The 14,871-nt window shown below is 38.4% G+C and overlaps 1 long non-coding RNA gene across 1 annotated transcript; it reads right to left on the bottom strand.

Annotated features, from left to right (window-relative positions):
- Positions 1-8,784: 8,784 nt before the first annotated feature.
- Positions 8,785-13,825, bottom strand: LOC118164984. The gene is made up of 3 exons (XR_004749793.1): positions 13,555-13,825; positions 11,334-11,336; positions 8,785-8,800 (listed from the first exon to the last, which is right to left on the bottom strand). It is a non-coding gene; the product is annotated as an uncharacterized LOC118164984 (long non-coding RNA).
- Between the last annotated feature and the right edge of the window lie 1,046 nt (positions 13,826-14,871).

Genomic DNA, 14,871 nt, shown 5'->3' with positions numbered 1-14,871 from the left:
CTGAAGTCTTTACATACAACGTTATTGCCATTTATCTTTGATTACCACACTTTCTGAGAGGGGCACAGTCTGGTCCATGCTGTTTTGACTGCCATATGTTGAGACGAGCGTTTAAGAAATACCTATGTCTTCTTATTTAAGTGGTCTTAAAGCAAAAGAAGTTTTGTTAAAAGCAATTTTTCAATGCATCTATATCTGACTGGTTGCCCTAATTTCAGTGAAAGCAACAAGAACTGACAATATCACTCCAAGATTCAGGACGAGAGAATGAGAAGTTTATCAAATTAAAAATCCTAAGCATTGACATATTTGGACTGCAACACTGAATAAATCATAATTTAGATGGGGTCCTGTACCAGGTTTACGTGGCAAGGTTTTGGTAGCAGGGGGCTGCAGGGGTGGCTTCTGTGAAAAAATCCAGTGGCTGCCCCATGTTAGGTAAGGACCAATTTTAGCTGTCCCCAGTAGAGACAGCTGGCTAGAGACAAGCCAATAAGTGATGTTTGCGCCTCTTTGAGACCAGCTTTAAGAAAGGGGAAAAAAAAAAAAAGAAACACCAAAAGACACCACACTGGAGCAAGGGCAGAGAGTGACTATGAAGGAGCAGCTGAGAAGAAACTTCATGGAATGACTACAGCCCCAGTTCCCCATTCCCCTGCACAGTTTGAGAGCAAGAGGTGGAAGAGGGTGGATAAGGGAGGGAAGGTATTTTTAGTTTGCTTTTGTTTGTTTGTTTCTCACTGCTCTAGCTTCTGAGTAATAGGTAATACATTACATTAATCTCCCTATGCTGAGTCTATTTCGCCCATGATGATAATTGTAGAGTGATCTCCATAACCTTATCTCAACAATTTTCATCATATTTTCTCCCCCTTTCCCTTTGAAGGGGACTGACAGAGCAGTTGTGGTGGAGCTCAGGTGCCCAGTTAAGTAAAACCACTATATTATGGAATGATATTTTAAAATGAGAAAAACAGATGAAACACTAATTATAATGAACTGGACAACAGTTTACCTTAAATAAATAAATAAACAAATAAATGTTTTTTATGTGTTTCCATCGTGGGAGAATGGCCTCCACCAATCTGCAACTCATCAGTTATGCAGAGGGTACAGGGAAAAGACAGGTCTAGGAGTTTATTGGAGAGGGAGGAGAGCCTTTAAATTGTTGTTAATTTCCTCCTTAAAGATAAGGGATTTGGGAGGATTTCCTCTCTGTTTGTGGGATAATACCCCAGTGGCATTTCTCAAAGGCAAGTCTCATAATACAGACACAAATAAGCCTTAAAGAGAGAAACAGAAAAACATGAAAGACAAGAGTCCAGAAAGCATTTAGGAGAATTCATATTTGCAGGTTTGAATTAAAGAGAAAAAAGCTATGTCTGATTGATGGAAATGAATCAAAATAACCTTTTGTCTTGCTGTACTACAAAGATATAGCTCTGGTCTAAGTATGATTTACCAAAGTGAAAACACATTAAAGGCAAACACTGTCTCTTTTCCATTCCTGTAGAGTACAACAGAACCTCAGTTATATTTAGATCCTCTTAAGTACTGCCACTATATAAACATCTGATAACCTTTTACTGTGGATGAGATCTTCACATTTTCTCCAGTGCACTGCATAAGCTAAGTGACCCACTTAAAATATTACTATGAAAATTTTCCTCAAAGTAACTCATTCCTCTGGCAGTGGTTATATGAAACAACAGTAGAACTTCTATTTATTTAGTTAGTTAGTTTTCAGGTGTGAAATGTGTTTATTTGATTCGTGTCAGTATGGAACAATGCTAGGGCTGCATGATGAAATATAAACTCCTATTTAAGAAAAACAGAGTGATTAGTGTACATAGTTCTCATATCATGCCTAGGAACGATCCAGCAATTTGTGTAAATAAAGGGTTTGAAGGGCAAACATTGAGACTCTAGTCTGGGAGATAAGAGGACCAAGGAGTTTTTTTTTTTAGAAAACTGCAGACTTTTGCATGGGACGCTGTGCAAGCCTCTGATAACCAGCAAAGAGATCCACCAAATAAGGAGAAAGGGGGAATTGAAGGACGACCGAAGGACAAAGCCTGGGAGGAAGACTACAAGCCTTCAGCACAAGAGACCCCCAGAAAGACCACCAGAGACTTCTACGCATGCGTCCAGAGAGGGTTTGGATTACAAGAACTAATTATAATAACCCCGCCTTTTCTAGGAATAGTGATGAATATGTATTAGTCTAGGAGCGTAAAAATCAACCACCTGATGTAACAGGTGTGCGTCCTGGTAGAGCAGAGACTCCTGGTGCACCCAGCGCTGTTTGCTTGCCTCTATTCGCTTAATAAATCACAAAAATCCTATTTGGGACTTAATCATTTATCAGACAGGTAGGATCAGAATGTACTCTATCTACCTCCACAATGAAGAAGTGAGTGACCAGTTCTTACTCAGCAGCAGTATACATCTCTTTCTCTAAGATCTGCCTCATCCCTCAAACATGATGGCTGAGATTTCTGGGCATAGCAAAATCTCCATTCTAGTGCATTAGGAATCAAGAGAGTCTGTCCCCAAACCCAGCGACCAGTGTTCTGAAGAAGAAGTAGCCTTCTTCTAAAGTTCCTGCTAGCACAGAGTAGAAGGTTGTTCTAAGAGGGATGGATTTGGGGAGCAACAAAGAACCCAAGGATAAAAGTTACATCCAGCTTTGTTCTGTGAGCAAAAGAGAGTCTATTACATTCCCCTTTTTGTTTCCTCTGTTGCAGGGAGCAAGAGATATTAAAGGAGTGAAGTTCAAAGACAAATGCTATAAAAAGGTAAACATTATTTTTCTTTTTTTGGCTCCACAGAAATCAGAAGTTGTCATTCCACTAAGATTCCCTGAGGAGAATTTTTAATTTGGAGTCCTATAGGTATGCTACATCCCAGTCAGAAGTACCTGTAAAGTTTTAGTTCCTGTTTCAGTTTTAATCTCTTAGCATTGTTTCTGAGAAAAGAACAGGTCCTTTATGCTCTTTTCTGTATGAATAGTTGTCTGAATACTTGCCTTTATATACATAGAAATTATTTGCCCTGTTCTACTAACTGTGTTTTTTAATCACAGTTGTGTCTGTATGTGAATGTATGGATCGATACACAGAAAGATATTCATTCTGCCTGCTTATGCTCACAGTCACTAAATCTCTTTTTATTATACCCTCAGAATCAATGGGGCTTACAATGACTTTTATGCTTTTTTTTTTTTTTTTTTTTTTTGTCCATGTGACCTGCAACACTGTCACCAAACCATAGCAGACACAGTATTTTCCATGCTCTATGTACAATGACTATGAGACTGAACATAACAAGGATCTATGTACCACAACAAGAGATATAAAGATAATCCAACCAGGCAACTTTATTTTTTATTTATTTATTCTTGTGCTTGAATCAGAATCAAAAATAATGAATCCTATTCCCAAGTACTTGAAGAGTATTACTTTCAGCCTAAACGTTACTTCTGTTATGCTAAGATGATTAGAAAGTCACAGTAAATGATCACATATGTCACAAAAATACATCTTCCTCTTCCTTTCAGAAGTCTCACCTATTTTTAAATCAAAGCTAGTTGTTTTTGATTTTTTTTTTTTGCATTCATATTTGAAAAGCAGTAATAGTTTTATGTTCTAGACAAAACCAGACAACTGATACAATATGCCAAAAGTATTTTTTTTTTTTTTTTTTTTTTTTAATATTCTAAGTTGTGCCATTGTGGTGGTTTTACCGTGCTAGGCAGTTGAACACCACAACCGCTCTCTCACTTACCCTCCTCAGATGAGGAGGGGAAGAAGGAAAGGAAAGAACAACTCACGGGTTGAGATAAGGATGATTTAATTAAAGAGAAAAAAATATATATATATGTTATAAAGGAAATATTAATATTAATTAAACAATTAAACTAAAGGGTAAAAAGGGAAAGGGTAAGAGGGAGGGGGAAAGGGAGTAACTAAACAAAACAAGTAAAGGCTATGTGGAAGTGCAGAGGAAAGAAATTATTCTCTACTTCCCACAAATGAGCCACGTCCTTGAAGCAGGGCCTCAACGCATGTAGCCGGCGTTCAGGAGGAGGACAGATGTTTTCTCAATGAGAGCCCACCCCTCCCCTCTTCTTCCTTTTTCCACCTTTGTGTGGCATCACAAAGGTGTGACATCATATGGTATGGAATGTCCCTTTGTGTGACATCATATGGTATGGAATATCCCTTTGGTTGGTTTAGGTCAGCTGCCCTGGTGATGTTTCTTTCTCACTTTTTGCCCACCCCCCTAGGAGTGCTTGCTACACCCCCTGTGCTTGCTACAGGAACTGAATTCAAAAACCACTCTAAAGCAACCAGCAAGTAATATTGCTGCAAGTGGAGAAGTGGAGCAGAAGTACTGATGATGTCAACAACAGATGAGTCAATGACAGTGGATATGCACTCTGATATACAATAAGCACAGTCTTTAAATATTATATAAGGGAGTATTATATGTCATCATCTTACCTTTCTATTTACTCATTTACTCTGGAGCCAATACCAAGCTCCTAGCAAAATGTCAAGCCAGCTTTTTTTTTTTTTTTTTTTTTTTTCATTGTGCCACAAATATTTTTTTTCAACGTGTCACAAAAGTTATTCTATAAATAAGACCAGTGTGTTTCTGAGTCAGTTTATGAATTGAACAATGACTTGAAGGGTATTTTTATGCTCCCACTCAGGGGAGAGTGATGGTGTTCCCCTTCAAACACTTTTAGAGAATTGACTTAGCTTGTTATAAATTCCTTATTATTTCCAATTTATAAAGGAAAAAAAAGTAAAAATCCTTTCATCATGCTTCACAGTAACTTGGTGCAGTGGCTGAAAACCAAGGTGTCTCTAAATGAGTTACCCAAGACATGAAAGTTGTTTGTGCTCTTACTGGGTCTTATCACATTTCGAGAAGTCCTTTTATATGCTTTCTAGGAACCCAAATGTGTCTGCACAGCATGGGCACTTTGTGCTAGTCATCTCAGCAAAGAAATACTTCTTCGTGCTATAAGCAACCCCAGAAGCAGTAACAGAGAAATATATATAAATTAAATATCTGGGATTGAACACACAGAGCCAAAACCAATGGGCATCTACATTAGCATTCTGACACCCTGACTTTTGCTTGCTAAACTCAATAGACATTAAAATGCCTTTTGAATTAATATCTGAACTAAAACGTGGAAAAATTGAATGGACTTTTCCCCGGTCTTGGGGAAGGAAAAACAGTCCAACCTAGCAACTGTTTTCAGAAATAAATGTTGATTATGAAGAAGACATTAATTAACTCCAGAAGCCAAACTATTCAATTTGTGATCACAATATTAACACATTTCACCCACGCATAACAATCACTAAAAGTGAAATGAAATAGCACACAAATAGAAAGGTGGACATAGTGAAATTGTTGCATAACTCGAAAACTGAGAGGCTTGGAAAAAATTGAGAAGACAAATTACTAATAAACTGGATTTAAGCAAAGTGTGGACAGACTAGTCACTCATCAAAAGAAAAAGAATAAATTAAAGGATATATTTAACATGTTGTAGCCTATGTCAGATGGATCTGAGGTGATTTTACTCATCTGGGCACCTATTTCCATCACAACTGCTCTCTCACTCCCCCTCCTCAAAGGGCAAGGGGGACAAAACAGGGTGAAAAGAGCTCAAGAGTTGAGATAAGGATAGATAACTGCTCCAGCACAGGTCCTCCACAGGTGGCAGCTTCCCCCAGGCCCTCTGCTCCTGCGTGGGTTCCTCTCCGTGGGCTGTAGCTCCGGCCCGGGGCCTGCTCCTGTGGGGGCTCTCCATGGGCCGCAGCCTCCTCCACCTCCTCCACCGGGGCACCTCCACGGGCTGCAGCGTGGAGATCTGCTCCATGTGGACCCATGGGCTGCAGGGGGACAGCCTGCTTGCTCCACCAGGGGCCTCTCCACAGCCCGCAGGGGAACTGCTGCTGTGTGCCTGGAGCACTTCCTGCCCTCCTGCTGCACTGACCTTGGGGTCTGCAGGGCTGTTTCTCACTCCTCCTTCCCAGCTGCTGTTGCAAAGCAGTGTTGTTGTTTTTTTCCGTTTCTTAAAGCTGCTGTCACAGAGGCACAAACAGAGTCACTCATGGCTCAGCTCTGGGCAGTGGTGGATCCTTTTGGAGCTGGCTGAAACTGGCCCTTATCTGACATGGGGCAGCTTCTGGATTCTTCTCACAGAGGCCACCCCTGCAACCCCTTGCTACCAAAACCTTTCCATGTAAACCCAATGCATTTTTAAAAGACAAAAGCGATTATAGTGATTTTGCAGATAAGTAATGAAAACCCCTCTCAAGATATGGTTGCCCATTTATTAATTCAATTGACTGGAGGTGGGAAATTTAAGATTGTGTCCTCTATTGATATAAATTGTACATATTTGTTTGTAATAATCTAAAAATAGTGTTCTACTTTCATTAAGAAATGATAAAAGCAAGTATTGCCCCTTTTGGAACTATTACTATAATTGTTTTGGGCTTTTCACAAAGTTTTCTTCAGTGATGAACAGTTCTATGGGTTACATTGCCTTACAGCTCTCTTTATAACAGGGTTGTCATATACAGTGCTAAAAGTCAAGTATATGAAAGAATTTGTAAACAGAAGACCAAAATTTGGAAATTTGTAAAGAAACATGCAGGATGATGAGCCTTTAATTAGAAGTACAGAGTTACATTTGACACCTTGCTATAAGTATTATGTCCAACAAGGACAGAAGTGCAGGTCACTGCCAGCATAGGCTTGTTCTGCACTAGGGAACATTTAGAGAACATTCCCACCATTGCAGCTCCACTGACATTAGTATATGAGAAGCTGCAATATTCACAGCTCTCCAGCACCAGCAGCTGTTTCAACACTGTGTTAATTAGATTGGCACTGAGCTGGTTTAATAGACATGATGCTACTGACAGCTGCTGGGGTGCCATCTACACTAGGACTGCCAGCACTGATAAAGCTGTAGTAGTACTGGTAGCTGTGGCAGTTATATACAGAGTTTTCCACAGTAAGTAGAACTGAGGTATGTGGGCTGAAGTCATAGTATGTATATGAATGTATAGATGTGATTTTATTTGTTCTCTCTTTTCCCTTAACATCCTACTCCTATGTATACAGTTTACTGTTCATTTGTGAGAACTGAAACTCTCATGAATCATGTATCTTCTGGTTTGATATTGTCTTAGATCAGCAAGAGTGGAGGGAACAAGAAATCTTGATATTTAGGATCAAAGATATGAAATAAATTGTGTCTGGGTAAGAGCAAAATAAGGATGACAATTCTCTCACTGTGCACTGTGCAATCTGTGAAGTGGTAATGAATTGTGTATTGATTGTTAAAGCAATTGTTTTCAGTGCCCAATGCAAGTTGATTGTGCTGATCTCATCCACATGTATCTGTACGTGATACCTGCTTTACCCTACAAGGCAAAGCATGTTTGCATGAACCATGTATACCTCCAATGAAGTGTAACTTATAAAGATAAAGCAATAGTAGAGTGTCTGCACCTGAGAACGTCAGATCATTCATTTTTTGTACAATGCTTTGCCATTTGTCTTTTGTGTGCATGTGTTTGTGTGTATGTATGCTTGTTTTGTCTTTTTTTTTTTTTTTTTTTTTTTTATTCCACTTACTCAGAATAATATAGTTCTTGACATTTATTTATTCATTTATTTACCTGTATGGGAAATTAGCACTGCTTGGTTTAACTCATATGACAGTTTTCTTAATGGCAATAAACTACATGAATATAGGTAACATTCACTTACTCCAAGTAGCATCAGTTTCTTGATTTGTAGAGAGGACCCACCCTTTGAACATCCAGCTGTTCTTCAGTACCAACCACTTCTGAAGCAGCTCAAACCCCTTCATATGCAGCCCATATCTCCCTTTTGGTTGGCGTGTAGTGGGTCTGAGGTCATCTGTATCCCCGACTCCAGAACCCTAGGGGTCTACCTCAAGTCTCCCATGAGGCTTTCTTACCAGAGGTTCCAGATAGGAACACTTCTCTCCAGCTGCAATATAGAGCACGTTTTTTTTACATCTTTTCCTGCCTGGGCTGGACCTAAAGGCTACTGCATGATATCCTGTATAATTTGTTCAAAGGGTTAGGGAACAAATAACCTTTTATTTATTTATTTATTTATTTATATTTGTTATTTGAGGCCTTGGGGCCTCATTTGAAATTGTTCTTTCAAATCACTTGATAGGGAGGGCATACAATCAAACTTTAATTTGTTTTACTCTACCACACATTTTAGGTTTACTCTACCACACAGTTTAGGTTTAAAGTACAAGAGTCTCAGTGTGGTAAATTTTCTAATATTAAAGAAAATCCAGGCCTGTTTGTTATGCTTAAAGAATCTGCCAATTCCTTTTTACTTGCCTTTTTTTAAAACAACAACAACAACAATAACAACAACAGCAACAACAATCCCTTTGTTTGAAGAAAGTTTAAAGTTTATAGCTTTTAAAAATGTAGTATGTATGTCAAAGGTAGATTTGCTGTATTGATTACTTTTTGTGTTTAAAACAAAATAAAAATGTCAACTGTATTCAAGAATCTGCACTGGAGTCATTGAAGAGCAGTACATGCAAATAAAAGCTTCTTCTTCATTTGTGTTTATCTTAGTATGTACTACTTGTGCTGGAAATTGCCAAAAGCAACTGTAAACTCCAGTCATTTGAGAGTGTGAGAAAATTGTAATGAAAGGTCTTCAGAAAAAAATAATAATAATAAAAAAGTTATCTTTGATACTAGATGATAAGCCTATTTATTAAAAATCAATATAGTGATTTTACTGGCAAAGGCCATGCTTTGGCTCTGCTTTGCTATTTTATGTATTTAATTTCTTGTTCCTAAGCATCTGTAACACTAGCAGCCCTCTTGTGAAGGAGACATGATCATATTACCTTCTACATGTTGTTCTTTGTCTTTTCTCCTGTAGATATCATCCCTGAATAAATATACATATATTCAAAAGTAACCATGAAATATTCATGGTTGCCTTAGGTGCAGTGAGAAAATGGATGCTAGATTTTTCACCAGTGAAATAGTGAAAGTTTTCCAGGATTAGTGAATTTGGACTAAAGTTCTTCATTGTTTTTTAGAGACAAAAAAAATTAAATCCAGTTGCAATGCAGACCTTGGATGACCTAAATTCTGGCTTCCTTCATTCATTGTGCTTGATATTTTCAATGTTAAAATAATTAATCATTTTTATAAGCAGTGGCTGTTAAATACTTTCACAATAAATTCTCACCTCCTGTTAGTTCATATTATTCTTAGTCCTTTTTTCCATCTACAAGTTCATATTATTTTCCCAAGGGATTCCATCATGGTATTGCCCTGAAAATGTACAGTTTGTAGCTCTGATGCTGCAAAACCTTTTTTCATCACTAAGATCAGTCCCACAAGACCAGAAGATTGGTACTGTTAGTTGCAATACCTTTTTCCATACACAAAGAAGGACCCAAACCTGATATTGTAGTTTTTCAGTGATTTATAGCTCCTAGGCATTATTGCTAAAGGAGGTATATACATTAGAAGAACTGAAGTCAGCCACTGGACAATAGATGTCAGCAAGCATTGTTTAGAAGGTGCTCTAAAGATGAGAAGAATGAAATAAAGGAACCACTTAAAGCATCTGAACTAAGGCCAATTTTCCTCCACCTGCCTTTGCTCCATTTTTTCATTTGCTTCTGTCTTTGTATAGCTTTGCTCCAGAATTCATAACTGTAGTGTTAATAGTGAAGGAATCCTGAAACAATTCCTCACAAAATGTTTTCAAACCTCAGTGAAAACAAAGTGTGCATAAGGAAAATTGAGGAAAAATTACAAATTTCCTATTTTGGAATCTTTAGAAATTTAAGCAGAAATCACACACCAAAAGACAATATGGGATAAAGTCTCAATGCAATTTCAAAAGTTCAAGGTTTAAATTTAAGTTAGAGAATAATAAACAGTTAAACTTTGACATACAACGTTCTTCTGCTCTATTTCTTACATAACAAAACCAAATAAATATATATATATAAAACCCCGCCTCTAGAACAAAGTTCTTTCACCAGCTACTGTAAATTGTAATGCAACCATCATCTACGCTAATTTAAAATATTCCACATAAACAAATTAGCAATGGGCTTATGTTTAAGACCAGTGATGACAACTGCATACATATCAGGATAGTATATATATATTAAGTATGATTAACTGGGTCAATTAAGTACTTTGGGTAGGAATTTAACTTAGTTTTTTAAACAGTCAATTCTGGTAGGATTTGAAATGAACTCAGCACTAATGTGTAAATGGAGAGCTTGAGAAAGCAGAAATGGAAAAGTGCTACAGTAATGTGGGATCTCACCCACCTACCCATTAACTCACTTTCCTGAACTGTGAATTAGTAATAGCTATTTTACATCTAGTGTAAGTAGACTTCTGTTTCTAGTAACAAGAGCACATGGGGCATGAAAAGCACTGGAAAAAGAATAGCCTGAAAAAAAAAATATGAAAAAAATAAGAAAAAATGAAGAGGATAAAAACTGATTTGCAGAGAAATTACTGAATGTAAAAAATAATAATAAAAAAAATAGATATTTTTTTTCTCAAAGAAATGCATAAAACTTGAAGTTCTCTGCAAATGTCAACTAGCGTATAAACTAGTCATTTTGCTGTTTTGGTTTTGTTTGGTTTCATTTTATATTTTTGTTTGTTTGTTTTTTTACATTTTGGAAAGCTTAAAGTTGTTTACATTAAAATGATACAAGTTGCCAATGTTTCAGTGAAATGTTTTTTATGAACTGGCAGCATCATATTGTATTAACTGCCAAATTATTATCTAGTTCAGAAACTGGAGTTATCAAGATTATTTGCAAGAAGTTGCAATGCTTTGCAAGATTAGTTCTTGCTATAGTAATTTGATGGGGAAAAAAAGAGGGCTGGTGTACCCCTTGCTAAATTATATGAAAAGTTCTGAAGGTCTCAGCTGATCATAGATTTTGAAAAACAGAATATTCAAAAAGCCACCCTATTCATGTACACCAGCAAATCTGTGGGAGGTCCAGGTCTTGTGAACATTATGTGGAAAGTGGATTCCACACAGCCCTGAATTCTTCTCCCCCTGTAATTATCCTCCAACACGCTTACCACTCAACATTATATAAATGAAAAAGTAATAAAACCTAAGTATGAAATGGCCCTAAGTATGAAAAGACTAAATCTGAAGATTGAGACAGAAGCAGAGGGCTTGCTCGATGGCTAAGTCAGAGGCAGAATCTGACAAATTTGCACTACCTGTAAATTTGCATATCTGCATATAGACTATAGATACGAGTGCTAGAGACCAGTTGAATCTTTGAATATGACAAGTCCTGAACAGTAAGGGAGGCTTCAAGAGTATCATGTGGAAGATTGCACAAGGCTTTGAAGAATTCCAGCCTCTGTCAGACCTTTGGTGGAATTCAGTATCATTCACAAAGGCAAGTGACTCTTTCCTGAAGCTTGCATCATCTCCAAAAAATTTCCCTGCCCATGGAAGCAAGGCGTTTTTATTTTGCTTCTGTAGCCACGTGCTAGGGATTGTGCCTTCTAAGCAAGACAAATATACAAGCATTGCAGTATTTTCAGTTGATTTTAAACTTTAGGAAGTTATTCAAATAAATGTCAAATGCTGTCATATTTTTAATTGCTTTAGAAAGTGTTATGACTAGAACAGGAGAAAAAAAAACACATAGAAATACATATGTACATTATATGTATATATATAACATGTATACACATCTGTATGCAGAAATATTTCTCATAGTATCCACTAGGTGGACTCATGAATAGAGTGTTCAAAACCCAAACTCCAGGTAACGAAAATCTAATGTTAAGTTACTGCTGTAGTCTCACTAACAGCAGCACAGCTGGGGAAAGGTGCTTCAGCACTTTCACCTTCTGACAGTGCAACAGCTACAATAATTTTGCTAGGAGAGAAGTTCTGGCTGAATCCCGATGTTCTCTCTAATGATAGTGTTGAAAACACCTGCTTATATTCAGCCAAGAATCTTACAGATTTCATAAGATACAAAGCATTATGTCAGTACTTGAGGTAACATAAATACGACATTTGATGTGCTCAGAGTGGAGGTAGGGGTACCATATGGCCATAAATGTGGAAAAGGTATGTGCTGAGATGTGCTAATAACTAGCTTTAGCAGACAAATGAATACATTGCTTGAAATGACTGTCTTTCTCAATCCACAAAATCTGAACAGTTATCAATGTCTTCAACAATAATAATTTCATTAAAATCATAGAATGGCTCTAGTAGGAAGGCACCTTAAATATCATCTTATTTCAACCCCCCTACCATGGGCAGGGATGACACCCTCGTCCTGCTGGCCACTCCTCTTTTGAAGCAGCCCAGGATGCAGTTAGCCTTCTGGACTGCAGGCTCACATTGCTGGCTCATGTTGAGCTTTTTTTCCACCAGAACCCCCAAGACCTCTGCAGGGCCTTTCTCAATGAGTTCTTCTCCCAGTCTGTACTCATGTCTGGGATTGCCCCAACCCAGGTGCAATCAGGTGCCCTGACATCTTGCACTTAGATTTGTTGAACCTCTTTAGGTTCACATGGGCCCACTTCTCCAGCCTATCCAGGTCCCTTTGGATGGCATACCTTCCTTCTGTTGTATAGACTGCACCACTCAGCTTGGTGTCACCTACAAATTTGCTGGGGGTGCACTCAATCCCAAAATCTGTCATTGATAAAGATATTAAATGATACTTGTCCCAGGACAGACTCCTGAAGGACACCACTTACCACCAGGCTCCACCTGGACATAGAACCATTGACCACGACTCTCTGGTTATGATCTTCAAGCCAATCCACTGAACGGTCTACCCATCAAATCTATCTTTCTCCAATTTGGAGATCAGGATGTCATGTGGAACAGTGTCAAAGGCCTTACAGAAATCTAAATGGATGACATCAGTTGGTTTTCCTTTCCAGCTGATGGAGTCACTCCATTGTAGAAGGCAACCAGACTGGTCAGGCGTAATTTGCCCTTGGTGAAGCCATGCTGGCTGTCTCAGAACACTTCCTTGTTTTGCATGTGCCTTGGCATTGCTTCCAGGAGGATTTTTTCCATGATCTTGCCAGGCACAGAGGTGAGACTCACCAGTCTGTAATTCCCCAGGTCCTCCTTTCTACCCTTTATAAAAATTGGAGTGATGTTTCCCTTTTTCCTGTTACCAAGGATTTCACCTGACTGCCAGGACTTTTCAAATATGATGGAGATAGGCCTGGTGACTACATCAGCCAGTTCCATGGGATGCATGTCCCCATACACTTGTACCTGCTCAGTTTCATCAGATGGTCCTGAACTTGTTCTTTGCTTATAGTGGGCGGGACTGTGCTCTTAACCTCTTTATTGAGTTCATCTGCATTGGTGAGGACCAGATCCAGTAATGCCTCTCCTCTGGTTGTTTTCTCTAATGCCAGGACCAGGAAGTTGTCCTCAATGCACTCTAAGAATCTCCTGGATTGCTTACAGCCTGCTGTGCAGCTTTTCCAGCAGATATCGGGGTGGTTGAAGTCCCCCATCAGGATGAGAGCCTGTGAGCATGATGCTTCTTGTAGTTGAAGCAAGAATGCCTCATCCACAGGCTTCCCTAGATTAGGTTGCTTGTAGTAGACCTTGACCACAAGGTGTCTTTTATTGGTGTGGGCCTTAACTTTCACCCACAAGCTCTCAACCTGCCCATAGCTGTCTTTCAGAGGCATCTCTTTGCAATCAATCCCTTTCCTAATGTAGAGGGCAACACCCCCACCCTTCTCTGTCTATCTCTTTTGAAGAGCCTGTAGCCCTCTATTCCAGTGTGTCCAGTTGTGTGATCCATCCTACCATGTTTCTGTGATAGCTATCAGTTCATATTTGTCTAACTGCACCATGGTTTTCAAAATATTTTTCTTTATATCACCTTGAATGGACAGATGTAGTTATGCATACAGTAAGGGGGAGAAATGACCTCCAGAGAACACAATTACATTTCTAGTTAGCACCAGGATGCCAGAGTAGCACTGTATTATCTCCTTTCTCAGTTCTGACATCAGAAACAAGCGAAATAATAGTCAAAAGAGAAAATGTAAAAAGACATTAGCAAAGCTTTGTGACTAATACCCACTCTTGCTCCAACTTCTTTCTATTTCATGCAGTGTAGGAGCTGAAGTAGTTCTTCAGCAGCTGTAATGGCACTGGGGTTTAACAAAGGTCCTGGGTTGCTTGACTGTAAAACTGAATGGAGAGTATGTAATGACTCTGTTTGATGCTTGATAAAATAGTCGATGAAGTCAGTAAAGTGTCCCAACAGTAACATGACAATGCAACACAGAACACAGAAGTACTTTAGTGCTGTGAAAGTTGAGTAAAATAAATGTTAACAAACAATAACTACTGCAAAATAAAATAAACAAGTGCTCCTACCACAACCATTCAATCTTCATGATAGTGTAATATATGTTATATAAGTGAAAGTTGCCAGTCATAGAGTTATAGGATTGCAAGGAACTTCAGGAGGTCACCTAGTACAGGTTGAGAACACTTTGCTATATCATTCCTCATAGATTTTCTATTCTTAATGCTATGAACGGTTATCCTTTTCTTAGAAATTGCCAAAGTCAATGACTGACACTTCGCCAGGCAATCTGTTACAGTAGTTCATTATCTCTATCATTGAAAACATTGACTTATTTTTTAATCAACCACCCCTGACTGTATCCTGTTTCATTTTTCTAATCAACACTCATTTCTTGTCCTATCCACTGTGGACATGGAGAACAAGAT

This window comes from Oxyura jamaicensis, chromosome 3, assembly GCF_011077185.1.
Source record: "Oxyura jamaicensis isolate SHBP4307 breed ruddy duck chromosome 3, BPBGC_Ojam_1.0, whole genome shotgun sequence".
NCBI classification, from domain to species: Eukaryota; Metazoa; Chordata; class Aves; order Anseriformes; family Anatidae; genus Oxyura; species Oxyura jamaicensis.
The sequence above is the reverse complement of the archived record's forward strand: the minus strand, read 5'-3'. Positions and strand labels throughout refer to the sequence as shown.